Source organism: Trachymyrmex cornetzi, unplaced genomic scaffold, assembly GCF_001594075.2.
Source record: "Trachymyrmex cornetzi isolate Tcor2-1 unplaced genomic scaffold, Tcor1.1 scaffold564, whole genome shotgun sequence".
Classification (NCBI taxonomy): domain Eukaryota; kingdom Metazoa; phylum Arthropoda; class Insecta; order Hymenoptera; family Formicidae; genus Trachymyrmex; species Trachymyrmex cornetzi.
In genome coordinates, this window is record NW_017299876.1 from 41,640 (window position 1) to 53,664 (window position 12,025).

Below are 12,025 nucleotides of genomic sequence, written 5' to 3' on the forward strand. Positions count from 1 at the left end.
GCAGGTGCGCCTTCCTCGCGCAGGGCAAGGCAGGGCAGGGCAGACAAAGGAGCCCAGAATCCTCCTGGCGAATGGTATTTCGAGCAGAAAGCCGGCCAACAGCAGTGACGCCAAACCCGATGGATTCCGCCGTCGGGCGAATTTCTCTCGAGCGAGTGGTCCAGTCGATGCACGCGTGACCGCTGAATACGATCCGCTATGGAATTTCGTGCCATTGTGTGTTTAGGGTGGTTGCACCGACTCCTAAGAAAGATGGCCGACACGGTTCGGGATCATCCGGATATCTAAAACTGCCCTGTTGTCGAACAGGTATCCGGATATCGTCGTTGAGAACTTTTTAATCCTCACTATGAGGAAGCAGATAATGAGGATAGTATAAAATTTCTTTTTACGTTTTTGGAAATTTTATCATTCAAATAAAAATCTGGATCAAATAACTAGAACTTATCAATTCTACAATTTTATAAATCAATAATATCACTATTAAATGAAAAAAAAAACAAAATTTTGCTATTGAGTTCTACGATCAGGCACTACTAGAATCGATCAGTCAACGAGTTATTTACTCTCCGACTTGGGAGACTTCTTTAAACTCTCTCCAATATAATTCCGTTTCATGTCATTGTTTCCATGGATCCTGATCGGTTATTGATACACCGACTAAATCGTAAAGCTCCGCTCGAAAAATATAATACCAATATTACCACCGTAGAAAATTTCATCATCAAATGACCACGTTCCCCTTACACTCGGAAGCATAATGGGTACGAGAGTACACCATCATCACGCGCGGAGATCGTTACGTGGCCCGCGTGATCGCTCGATCGATTGGTGTCGGGCGTGACGAGGGATTCGCGCGGATAGCGGTTTGCTGCCCAAGCGGCCACGTGCAAACGGATAGCAGCTCTCCTTTCACGGGCGACTTACTCTTCGCCCGGACCTGCAATCAGGGCAAGATTGTAGACATCTGCCGGCCATCTGCCGGCAGCGGCCTTCCGGAGGGCCGGCGATAGCCGGCTCTTGCGGCTCTCCGGTGCGATCCGCATCCTTCTCATCCGTCCGAGCAACCGCGTTTGTGGCAAGGTGTACGAACGCGTTTGAAATCGCACGCACGCGGAGACTCGTACCGCTCCTTCTTGTTGCTCGTCCTGTTGCGCGCGCGTCAGTATAACATGCGAGCGAGGTGCGATCCAGATTTATAATGACGTAAACGCACACGCGTGTATATGTGGCTTGATGATCCCGATAAAGTCTCGAATATCCCATGTTCATGAGCGTATAAGGGATGCAAGGGGGTGGCAGAGGAGGGTGCTTATCTCCTTTTTGGTAAGGAGAAACAAATTATGAAAATCATTTTTACGATGAAAAATTAAACGCTCATTGCTCAATTTGTGGCGCACACCTTATTCATAAAGAAATTTGCTGGAGATCCTCGAAGGTTGACTTTAATATAAGTAGTTTAATAATAAGTAGGTTTATATGAAATTTTTACATTTTATAAAATAATTTTTTTAACTCAAATATTAAAGCATTTATTTGACCCACCCTCCTTTAGAAATGTAAGAGCGAAATTTTGCTTGTGTCAAAAGAGACCCATTTTGCAGACAAGGGGATCAACTTTTTCACACGATGGATCGTTAAGGCTAAGTGTGGTGTGTATCGAATCGATGTAACAAGCCGAGCAATCTTATCTATATTTTCATCGCGTTACAAATCCGCGTTAAAAAACTGTGCATGTCATCACATGCTGCGTGCACTCGTCGATCCATGGCGAGCAAATGACTTTTGCAATTAAATCGTCGATGTATTATCGTTACAAGCGCAATGATCTTGCCTCGGCGCCGCCAGGCCAGGTGTAAAATCACAACGCCGCTGAGCACCAGGTGTGTGTAACCTGAAGCGGAGGTGCAGAATCAGGCTCTCCGTCAGCCGGCGAGATTAATTTAACGAGCAGCTCGTGCGGGATCATAAACTGTGTGGAGGTTAAATCCTAATTAGCTCCCCGCGGTCTGTGCAGGGTTCTCTAGAATATATCTTAAAGCCATACACAATGCATACACTGGAAAAAGTGTCAGGTTGTATTAATTGGAATTCTGGTTGAAAACGAACAAATCAGAATTTTCTGGTTGAATTCTAGCTATTATATAATTGTAGCTGAAGTAACCAAAATTCTGGTAAAGATTATTATCTTGATATGATCAGAATTTTATGGTTCAATTTCAATCAGAAATTTTTCTGAGTATGTGCACTGGTTTTCTTGGCCGCAGTATATCTCCGATATTCGCGCTGGTGACGTACATCGAATAATTAAGGATGTGGATCAAACGTTCAATTTTCTTGCGAAAACTTTGATTAATCGCATGGAAATAATAAGGACTCGGCCTCATCAGGCGTCGTCAACTTGGCGTTATCGTCGAGCGTTGAAAGTCATTAAGGAACGAATGATAGATCGTCAAAGCGAAGGGGAATGTGCTGCAAGACATAGCTGTGCCTCCCTTTTCTCCCTTAAGCGTAAATGTTTCTCGAATAGTGAATAACGAGGATAGAATAATGGAACTTAATGAGAATTTGAGAATGCCTCTATCGCGTTCTTGCGCTAGACCTTTCCGACTTCGTTCTTTGTTGTCTTTTCGGCGATCAGCGATTATTCTTGCCGCCGACCTTACCCAGTATCCGCGTCACGCTTTCCCGAATCTATAACTCGAAGGTCGTGTAATATATTCGTGACTGGCGACATCGTGGCGACCGACACAAATAAAGCGCAGACGGATGGACGGATGGACAGACGAATGGACAGACAGGGACGATGCTGTATTTTTAGACGTCTAACCACGGCAGAGAACACTGCATTACGTCGCCGCCGCAACAAGCTCGCTAAAGCGAGCACGTAGATAATAATGTTAGGGGATTATTATATTTCGTGAGAGAGGATATATATTATAAATATTATAAAAAGTCACGTGTGTTTTAACTTAGTTGCGAAATTGAAGGATAATTATTCTTCTAAAATATTTTATAAAAAAATCATCCAATTATATGGAATTACTCAATATCGAAAATTATGGGATTGTAGCGAGCTAAACTTCGTAGTAATAAAAAGATGTTACTCTCTTCGATTATATTTAATATTACAATCTAAGTAATTATAACTCATAATTCCGATATCGCAATCTTGAAATTTTCTCCTTCAGTTAATCCTTCAGTATATCCTTCAGTTAATCCTTCAGTATATCTATATTTTATATTTTTTATCTCATAAAAATTCATGGAAATAGCGTGCGCAAAATTCCACTCTTCTCTCTCTTACTCAGTACTTCCTTTCTTAAGAATAATTCGAAAGATTCAGATGTATGTTTAATTAACTCTGAATTTGCGACACTGTTTGATTCATTCCCCCATAATTGCGTAATCGCAGACTCTTTGATGGAGAGCGTACACGGAGGCAAGAAATTCGGGATGTCTCCAATTAGCATTTCACTTGTCTGTACCCATCGTCGCGTTATATAACAGTGGGTAATATAGCTCAATAGATCTTACGAAGTCGCTCGAGCACGCTCGTACGAGGTGTAATACCCCGGTAATTCGCGCAGGCAATGGGGACACTTATGGCACTACGTACACATACCTACGTATGTGCACAAATCGTCGCCGTCGTCATCATCGTCGTCTGTGTGCCGAGTACCGCCTGGAAGAAAAACCTCAATTTAGTTTATAGTGTCAATTGAATGAACAGACGGGGTACGTGATTTATTTTTAGACCTGCATCATGGGGGACTCCGCTGCATTAAGCGGTTACGTGTGTGCACGCTCATGCACGAACGAGCTCATCTCTGCGCCGCGCTGGCGACGACAGCATCATCGGCGAACACTAAGAGCAACGTCATACGGGAGACGTTCCTGTGATGATTACGTCGTCCGTGCAATTTTCATTTCCTCGGCCATACAGAAATAATTAAATGACTATTTCTACCCTAGCCGCGTGTGTGTGCAGTATTTAAAAAAAAATTATTTATTTTGAATTGTTAAAAATATTATTTTTAGTTTATCATTATGTCTTTTAAAATGTTCTTAAAAAAAAGAAAAGAGTCTTGTAAATTGAAATTATACTGCTTTGAATGTTTTGACAATGCAGATGCAAATAATAAATTTTTTCTTAATTTCAGAATATAATAGGCATGCACTGTCAAAGTAATGTCAAATTATACTCCATTTAAGTTCTTTTTAATCATTTCTATAGATCATCATTTCTACTGAATACGTCATTAATTTAACTAAAGAATGAATTAAATTTGATACTCAAATTTAATTTATTATTTACTAATTATAAATGCGTTAATATGAATGTTGTTTACTTTGAAACTAACTACAGCAATGGATTAATTTACAGTTTGACGTACGTGGAAATTAAAAATAACAAAATGTTTTTTTCACAAGGGATTAAGTTACATTGTTCCTTTGATATCTAACAGTGAGATTCAGCTTCCCAAATTTATAATTTTTAATCGCATTGTTCACGACGATTAGTTATGTATTCAATAATCGATTAAAATTTAAATAGCGCTGAGCGAGCGTCATTTATGTCGAACTCGCGGATGTCTAAGAAGTTGCTCACATTACTATTTCTTGATCAATACAGCGGTTCGTTTTGGCAGGTCAATCAGAAATCTGTTCGAAGAGCTCGATTCCGAAAGATGAGAACGATAGATTGCATTTCGCTAAGTCCGCACCGGGTGCTGGAAATGCTTACAATTTGGCATGAACTTATACCAAGGAATTTCAAAGGGGAATGGCAAACTCTCGAGTTTAAGTAATAGAGGTTTAACCCTCTATGGCTGTGACGAGGGATTTACCTCGATCCTCAACTCAAGCGGCGTTCACAACATCACCGCACGAACTACTAACACAGACCATTCGCGGCAACTTGCTCATCTCACGTAAGGATCGATAAGCTTGTGCAGTCATTGCGAATTTCTCGCCTTCGTTAATCCTCAACCTGTTAAATCTGCTCTTCCAACAGCAATTTCACCCTAGTAAGCCAAATACAAAATTACAAATCGTCGTATATGATTGACATTTTTTTTCCTCATACGGTCTTCAGTTGAAGAAGTCTACATTCGATGAAACTACTCAAATATCCTGGCTTCCGACTACAAAGAATAATAAATGAAAAGTATTTATCATGAAAATGCGGCTACGTCTAGATTACTTCATGTAATATGTTAACTCTATAAGAATTTTTCATTTTTTACAGGCTTGAGAAATTACTGACTTATCTTCATCATAATCTCATCACGATTATAGTATTTACGTCATAATTCTATAATATATAAGTCTCCCTTAAATAAAACGATGTAAAAGAATTGACCCCCCTCGCTACAGTTTCAATCTCCATCTTATCCACGTCGTTATTACCGACACCCTTCAGGCAATCCACTCTTCCGCCTCAATCCTTTCGAGTTAATGACCGCGAATGAAATCGGAGCACTCCGCTTACACCGAGTTGTCTGTATGTATAACGATCTTAAATAAAGGGTGAAGATCCCGGGAACGAAGAAAGGAAAGAAGGAAGAAAGGAAGGAAGACGCCGAGAAAGGACATACGACGTCCCAGCCCTTTCGCGGCGACCGGGCAGGATCGATGGAGCGCGATTGAGGGTTCTCGAAGACAGGATCCGTCCTTCGACCTACATACTATCCGCCCGCGCGCGCGTATAAAAACCAGCATGGCCTGTCGACTTCCGGTCCTTCGGACGTCCGATGCAGCCCGGGGCTTTAAGCTCGCTCCGGGGAAGCCTCGGGAGTTTTTACGAGCGCAGTTTATGGAAGCGAGCCAGCTGTGTTCGCGATAAACCCGCTGTACCTACCTACGTTGAATGTGTGCACATACATTCCCACGAAAGCATACGGAAAACACACACACGCGCACATAGACACAAACACATGCGTGCACTCGAAAGCAGTACGTCATGTACACCAACGAAAAGCACACAAGCGCGTCAAACGCATTGCAGAGTGTGGAGACATACAGAGAGAGAGGTTTCACGAATAGATATACGAATCACACATACACACGTATAAAATTGCATCATACAACTACAAAGGAATATTGCATCGCGTATATGCATGTGCATAGCCCGAGCCGTGTCGCTCGGATGGTCGCGCTGTGCCAAAAACTTCCGTTTACGATCGCACGAAAATGTTGATTGGAGCATCGCGATGTGAGCGACGCGTGACACGGAAACGTTACCGTTGAATTTATCGGCGTTTACGTTTGCGAGGTTACAGTTAAATAAATCGAGATTTTTAGACCACGGACAAAAATGCGGCAGTCTTTAGAAACGTTTTTTTGCAAAACGATATAGGTGTATGATGATGAGAGATGCAAATGAGAAATGTAATCATAAGCAAGATAGATGTAATCTGTATCTCTAAAAAATATTTAATAGAGAGTACAATATTTCTTACATACGGAAAAAACGATTTTGCTGAAATATCTAGAAATTTAGGTAGATAATATCTGAATAATTTTGTTGGACCATCAAAATAATTGTGGGAAATTTTCAAGAATGATGAATATGTGCAAAATATTTTGACATTTTAGTTATTTGTTTGAGCGTCCTACATAATATTTTGATAGTCCACAAAAAATTATTTTCAGATCTGTATCTAACTAAATTTTTATATACTTCAACAAAATCGTTCATTCTATGATCGTAATATAAATTATAGTTACATAAAAAATATTACTGATAAAGATATAAAAAATATTGTGAATTATTGCTATAAATATTTTATAGAAAATTTATTATTACAATATTATAGATATATATATACGTATTATAAAAAATCAATTAAAAATAAATAGTGCGTATAAAAAATAAAGAAAGTTAAGCGAATCCCTGTGTTTGATGGCGCGAAAGAAATTAACAATCTCCAGCTTAATGCCTCTCGTTACTCTCGTGTACTTTCTCGCGGAATGAATGACCTTAAATCCCGCGTTCGTGGGAGCTCCCGTTCGAGTGGGCGGTGAATGGTTGTATTCTTTGGTGTTAGTGGAGGCCGCGCGACGACCTTTCAACCGCACCCAGCTTGAGTCGCTGTCAAGACCCATCAAGGAAATTGACACGAGCAGTTTCTCAGAAAATGATCCATAAGCAATATCAGATCAAGTCAAGCTTCTTACCTTTTGTTTGCTTGTGTTAAAAAAAAAAAATATCTCCGGAGAATCGCACGTCATATTTCGTGCTGGCGTGAAATTAATCGAGTCCAACTGGTTATTACTATCGTAATTACAACGTGTAAAGAAAAAATTCCCCGACGAATGATAAGCGTTGATAATCGGCGTATACGAAATCGTCTGTGTTTATCGTTTGTGCGTAACGCGTACGCGGATAATGGGGATACGGACGAGCGCGTTTCTACGGCACAGGATTATATCGAGAGGATTAAACGACAGAACACGGGGCGCGGACGACACGTTTGACCGAAATGCAAATTCGGTCACGTCGAATTAAACCGACTGTCCTGTAGGCGCCAGTCTCGTTCGATGCGCGACGCGAGAGCGTCAATCACGAATGCACGAAACGTGTTTTCAAACGCGATTGACGTCAAACGATACGCACACTAAGCCTTTAGAATTTACCGAATAATCCGTACGATATCGCGCTTCTCCGCATTCCTTGCATTAACACTAGCCTCGTCATCTCGAAAATGCGAATTTCGTAATTTCCTATACAGAAAAAGATTATTCTTAAATCAACCATAATATACTCATATATAGGTAAGCAAAAATATTGTAATCTTGTTTCAAAAATTTTAGTCTTGAATTTATATTGATATAAGATTTTTAATTGAGCAAGTTTTGAATTAAATGCAAAGTAATACTTGCATCAAAACAAATTTAATCAAATTAAGATTGATATCTTTGAAACAAGATTATAATATTTTTGCTTATACATATATGAGTATATTATAGTTAATTTAAGAATAGTCTTTTTTCTGTGTATTCTTGATTTTGGTTCGTGAAAAGTTATTTTAGTACTGTTTATGCATCGTTGAATTTTTTTTATATCATATTCACAATATTCTGGTATTCTACATCTAATAAAAAAAAGAAACAATGCAACCATTAGCGAAGTCAAAATGATACCATCGGCGGTTCTAATGTTAAAACTCGGCCAGCACACTTTTAAATGCTATACTATTAAATACTATACTTTGTTTACCTTAATTTACTGGCGCTTATTCTCTTGCTACGTTCCGTATATATAAAGAATAATAAAATATTAATAGATTTAAAGTGTTGTCACTTTTGGCAAAAAGATATAAATTTCACAAGTGAATATCTTAGCTATAAAACAATCTGGTTACTTTTAATACGAATCATTCGTTATTCATTATATTTATTATTCACATGGCACGATTTTCTGTTAGATTATGTCGTCACAAAAAAGAATAAATTAATTAAACTCGAAGAAGTTCACGACATTATAATCTTTAACGTAATAAATAACAATACGAGAAAAACCTGAATTCGCCAAATGGTCCATATTTAAGGATTTTGCACTCGGCGGCTACAAATTTTGGTGGATTTACTCCATAATTTACAGCGGACACAATTGACGGCCACGTCGTTGGGGCATAGGCATTCGTATTTGTCTTTGTGGGCACACGGAGACGAGCTCCAGTCGGAAAAGAAATATAACCCGGCGTCGGAGCCAGAGGAAGCCGGAGGATTCTCACGCATGAGAGAGAGATCGTGACGGAAGGTCACGCTGCATCTGCGACAAGGCGGACTTCGCTCTCCCGGGACGGCTCCAAAAAGTATGCACGTACGAAAGCCGCTCTATTTACGAGCGGGGAGAAAAGCGGAATGAGCAAAAAGACGCTCTTTCCCACGCGCAGAAAAGCAAGAGAAAATTATTTCCACTTGGTTATTAACATCGTCCACGAGATAAAAAAAAGAAACTTATTTCGCAGATGAGGAAGCTATATTTACATAGAAAGAGAAGGTTTTGTTGAAGTATCTAAAGATTTAATTAGCTCTGAAAATAATTTTGTTTGGACCAAAATAATTATGTAGGACGCTCAAATTGGTTACTAAGAATGTTAAAATTTTTCGTTGCATTGTTATTAACGCTTAAGCGTTCTATACATAATTATTTTCAGATCTGTATATCTAGCTACATTTTTAGATACTTAAGAAGTTGTAATGTCCATAAAACTGTGCTTTTTGTATAAGAAAAGAACAATCCGCGAAATCCAGCAGCTTTTTTTAATTTTGCCTGCAGTTTTAAATTTGAGAACTAAGACAAAGCAAAAATATCATGACATTTTTAGTTGGGAATAATTCAATAAGATTCTGTGGAAAGTATATCTCGGAATACGAAATATTGACGAATCGCGGAGTGGCGACGTTTTCTGAAATGTTAGCATCGGGACGCGGTGGCATCTTCGAGAATAGATAGAATCCGCACGTCAGTTAGCAGCTGCCAAGTTGAGGGAACTTACGTCCTGGCTTCGCAAACGTACGCTCTCAATTAAATACCGTCATTTTGGAATCTCTGACAAGCGCCAGGAATAAGCGCATGGTCCCTTGGAGAGATTTTGCGGTCGCGTCTGTCCAAGTCCATCCTAAAACGAGGCAACTTAATTCTGACCTGCTCAGAGAAATTTCCTGACTTATTCAGATATGATCTCATTGTTATTTCATTGTTATTTCTGCTGGTTGTTTCTACTTTTATATTATAAAGCTATTCGAAAAAAATATTTTGTAGTTAATCAAGTTTCGAATCTCTGACACAAAAGAAGAAAACCTCAAATTCCTTTCAAACGAATAAAACGCATTCTACTAAAAATTTCTCATAGAATTGTTCAACGTTGTTGCACGGAAAAAATAATTTTGTTGAAGTATCTAAAAATTTAGCTATATACGCATCTGAAAATAATTTGTTGGATAAAATAATTATAAAATTCAAGTATGATGAGTAATATTGCAAAAAGTTTTGACATTCTAAGAAACAGTTTGAGCATCCTACAATTAGTTTGATGGTCCAACAAATCATTTTCAGATGTGTATCTAACTCAATTTTTAGATAATAATAAACAATTCATTAAGACCGTATATGTGAAAACATAACAAGTAAGAGTTTAAAGCCTATAACAGTCGAAGCCGGATTTTAAATAAATTTTTAGATACTCCAGCAAAATCGGTCTTTCCACGTGACATACAAAAATACGCAACGAGCGGGTGACAATTTAAATCGCGTTTCAGTAATGCAAATGCAATCGAAAATAGTCGTGGTCTGTCGAATTATACGACAAGTATTGTCGAGAAGAAGAAATGAGACAGGACGGATGATTATGTGCCAGCAGACGGATTTCTCGCGTGTCTATGATCTTTTCCGTGACACCACTGATATTCTTCGCGCGTGATGAGCATGTGTCGCTGCACGGACACGTGCCATCGCACGTGTGCGTGCGTATATATTATCAGCATCGGCCGAGACAGATTGACTATCGGACATTTTATTTTAGTAGAAGAAAAGCTGTTCGATCAAACGGGTTCTCCGCGCGCGGACGAATTATGTAAATCGCGGAAAACCGGTCTCCGGGTAATCTGACGTTGCACACGGTATTATCGCGGTCTCTCGGAGGATTTTTAATCGATTTTAAAATGAACCGACCGATTAATGAAAGATAACGGAGGCCACAGATTAATTGAATTACTCGAAATTTATTTGGTAGATCGAGCAGTAATTTCGCGATCGGCTTTACAGATTTTATTCGCATGAGTTATATAGGCGAGAAAATATACGTAATATACCAAAAGACCAGATTTTCTCTAATACTGCAAAATGCTCTCCATTGAATTTTGAGAGAATTATTCTTCAAAAACCGATTTAAGTATATTTATTTAACAATAAAAGTTGATAAACGAAATTAATATTAAAAACCTAATTTTTTTATTTCTAGATAGATTCTTATTGCAGAAAAAATTACGTTAAGTTCACCTTCCTATACACGCGCGATTCGAATATCTTATAGTCATATCTAATCTCTAATTTTGTCTTCAAGTTTTATTTCATTATACTTCACAGGTATAATGAAATATTCGCGTGTTGCTTACAACGTTTACAGCTGATCTTTTATCTATAGAAAAGTGGCAAATGCCGCACGCTAATATTATCATAACCGGATTCAGTGTTAACAACACTGGATCTCGATGTATCTCGAGCTCAGAATCACATAACGATCAGCTATCACGAATAAATTGCGTTTGACAAATTCCACGAATGCCGTCGAACGTTGTTCATGTTAGCGCGTCGACATACATCTCTGTCGTTTGCACAGTGGCGTATCCAATTTTTTTATTACCTTTAGACAACGGTGCTTTTTTACAATCAGACGTCCAATCGTGTATCGTGGTAACAATACGTCGTGATACGTCCCGAAAAAAAGACATGAATATTAATTACTCGGGTATATCATACGGCAAAACTTCTCGCTGTCCAAATCTCTTGAAATGGAGGAGGTAGAAGAGTGTGCGAAAAAATGTTTGCGTTATATAAAAACCGTGCATAAAAAGAGGGGAGACGTATAAGTCAAGAAAAGAATAATGATCGTCATAAATTCGTTCGGATTCTGAGTTATATGCTGACACGATTTTTACACGGATTACTGAAGATACAACGTGTCAGCAGAGATACCAAAATACGCCACTGCTTTCAACGTGCAACATTGTACGCACCAGCGGTGTGCGTGTAACACGAGTACGAACGTACGGAGCACGCCAGACGACCGGCGCCACGAGGAATCCCCCACACACACTGCACCTGAATGCCGACCGAATGGCGACCGCTTGCGTAAGAGTCCGACGAACGATTGCCAGAGTCGAGTCATTCTAAGATTTCCGCTCGCCGGCCAGCCGGTCGAGTGAGCCGAGTTGGGAAAGTCTCGGGAAACTTCAAAGCTCCGGCGATCTCCATCTGTAGCAACTCGGATATCCCAATACTTTTTGGACTTCT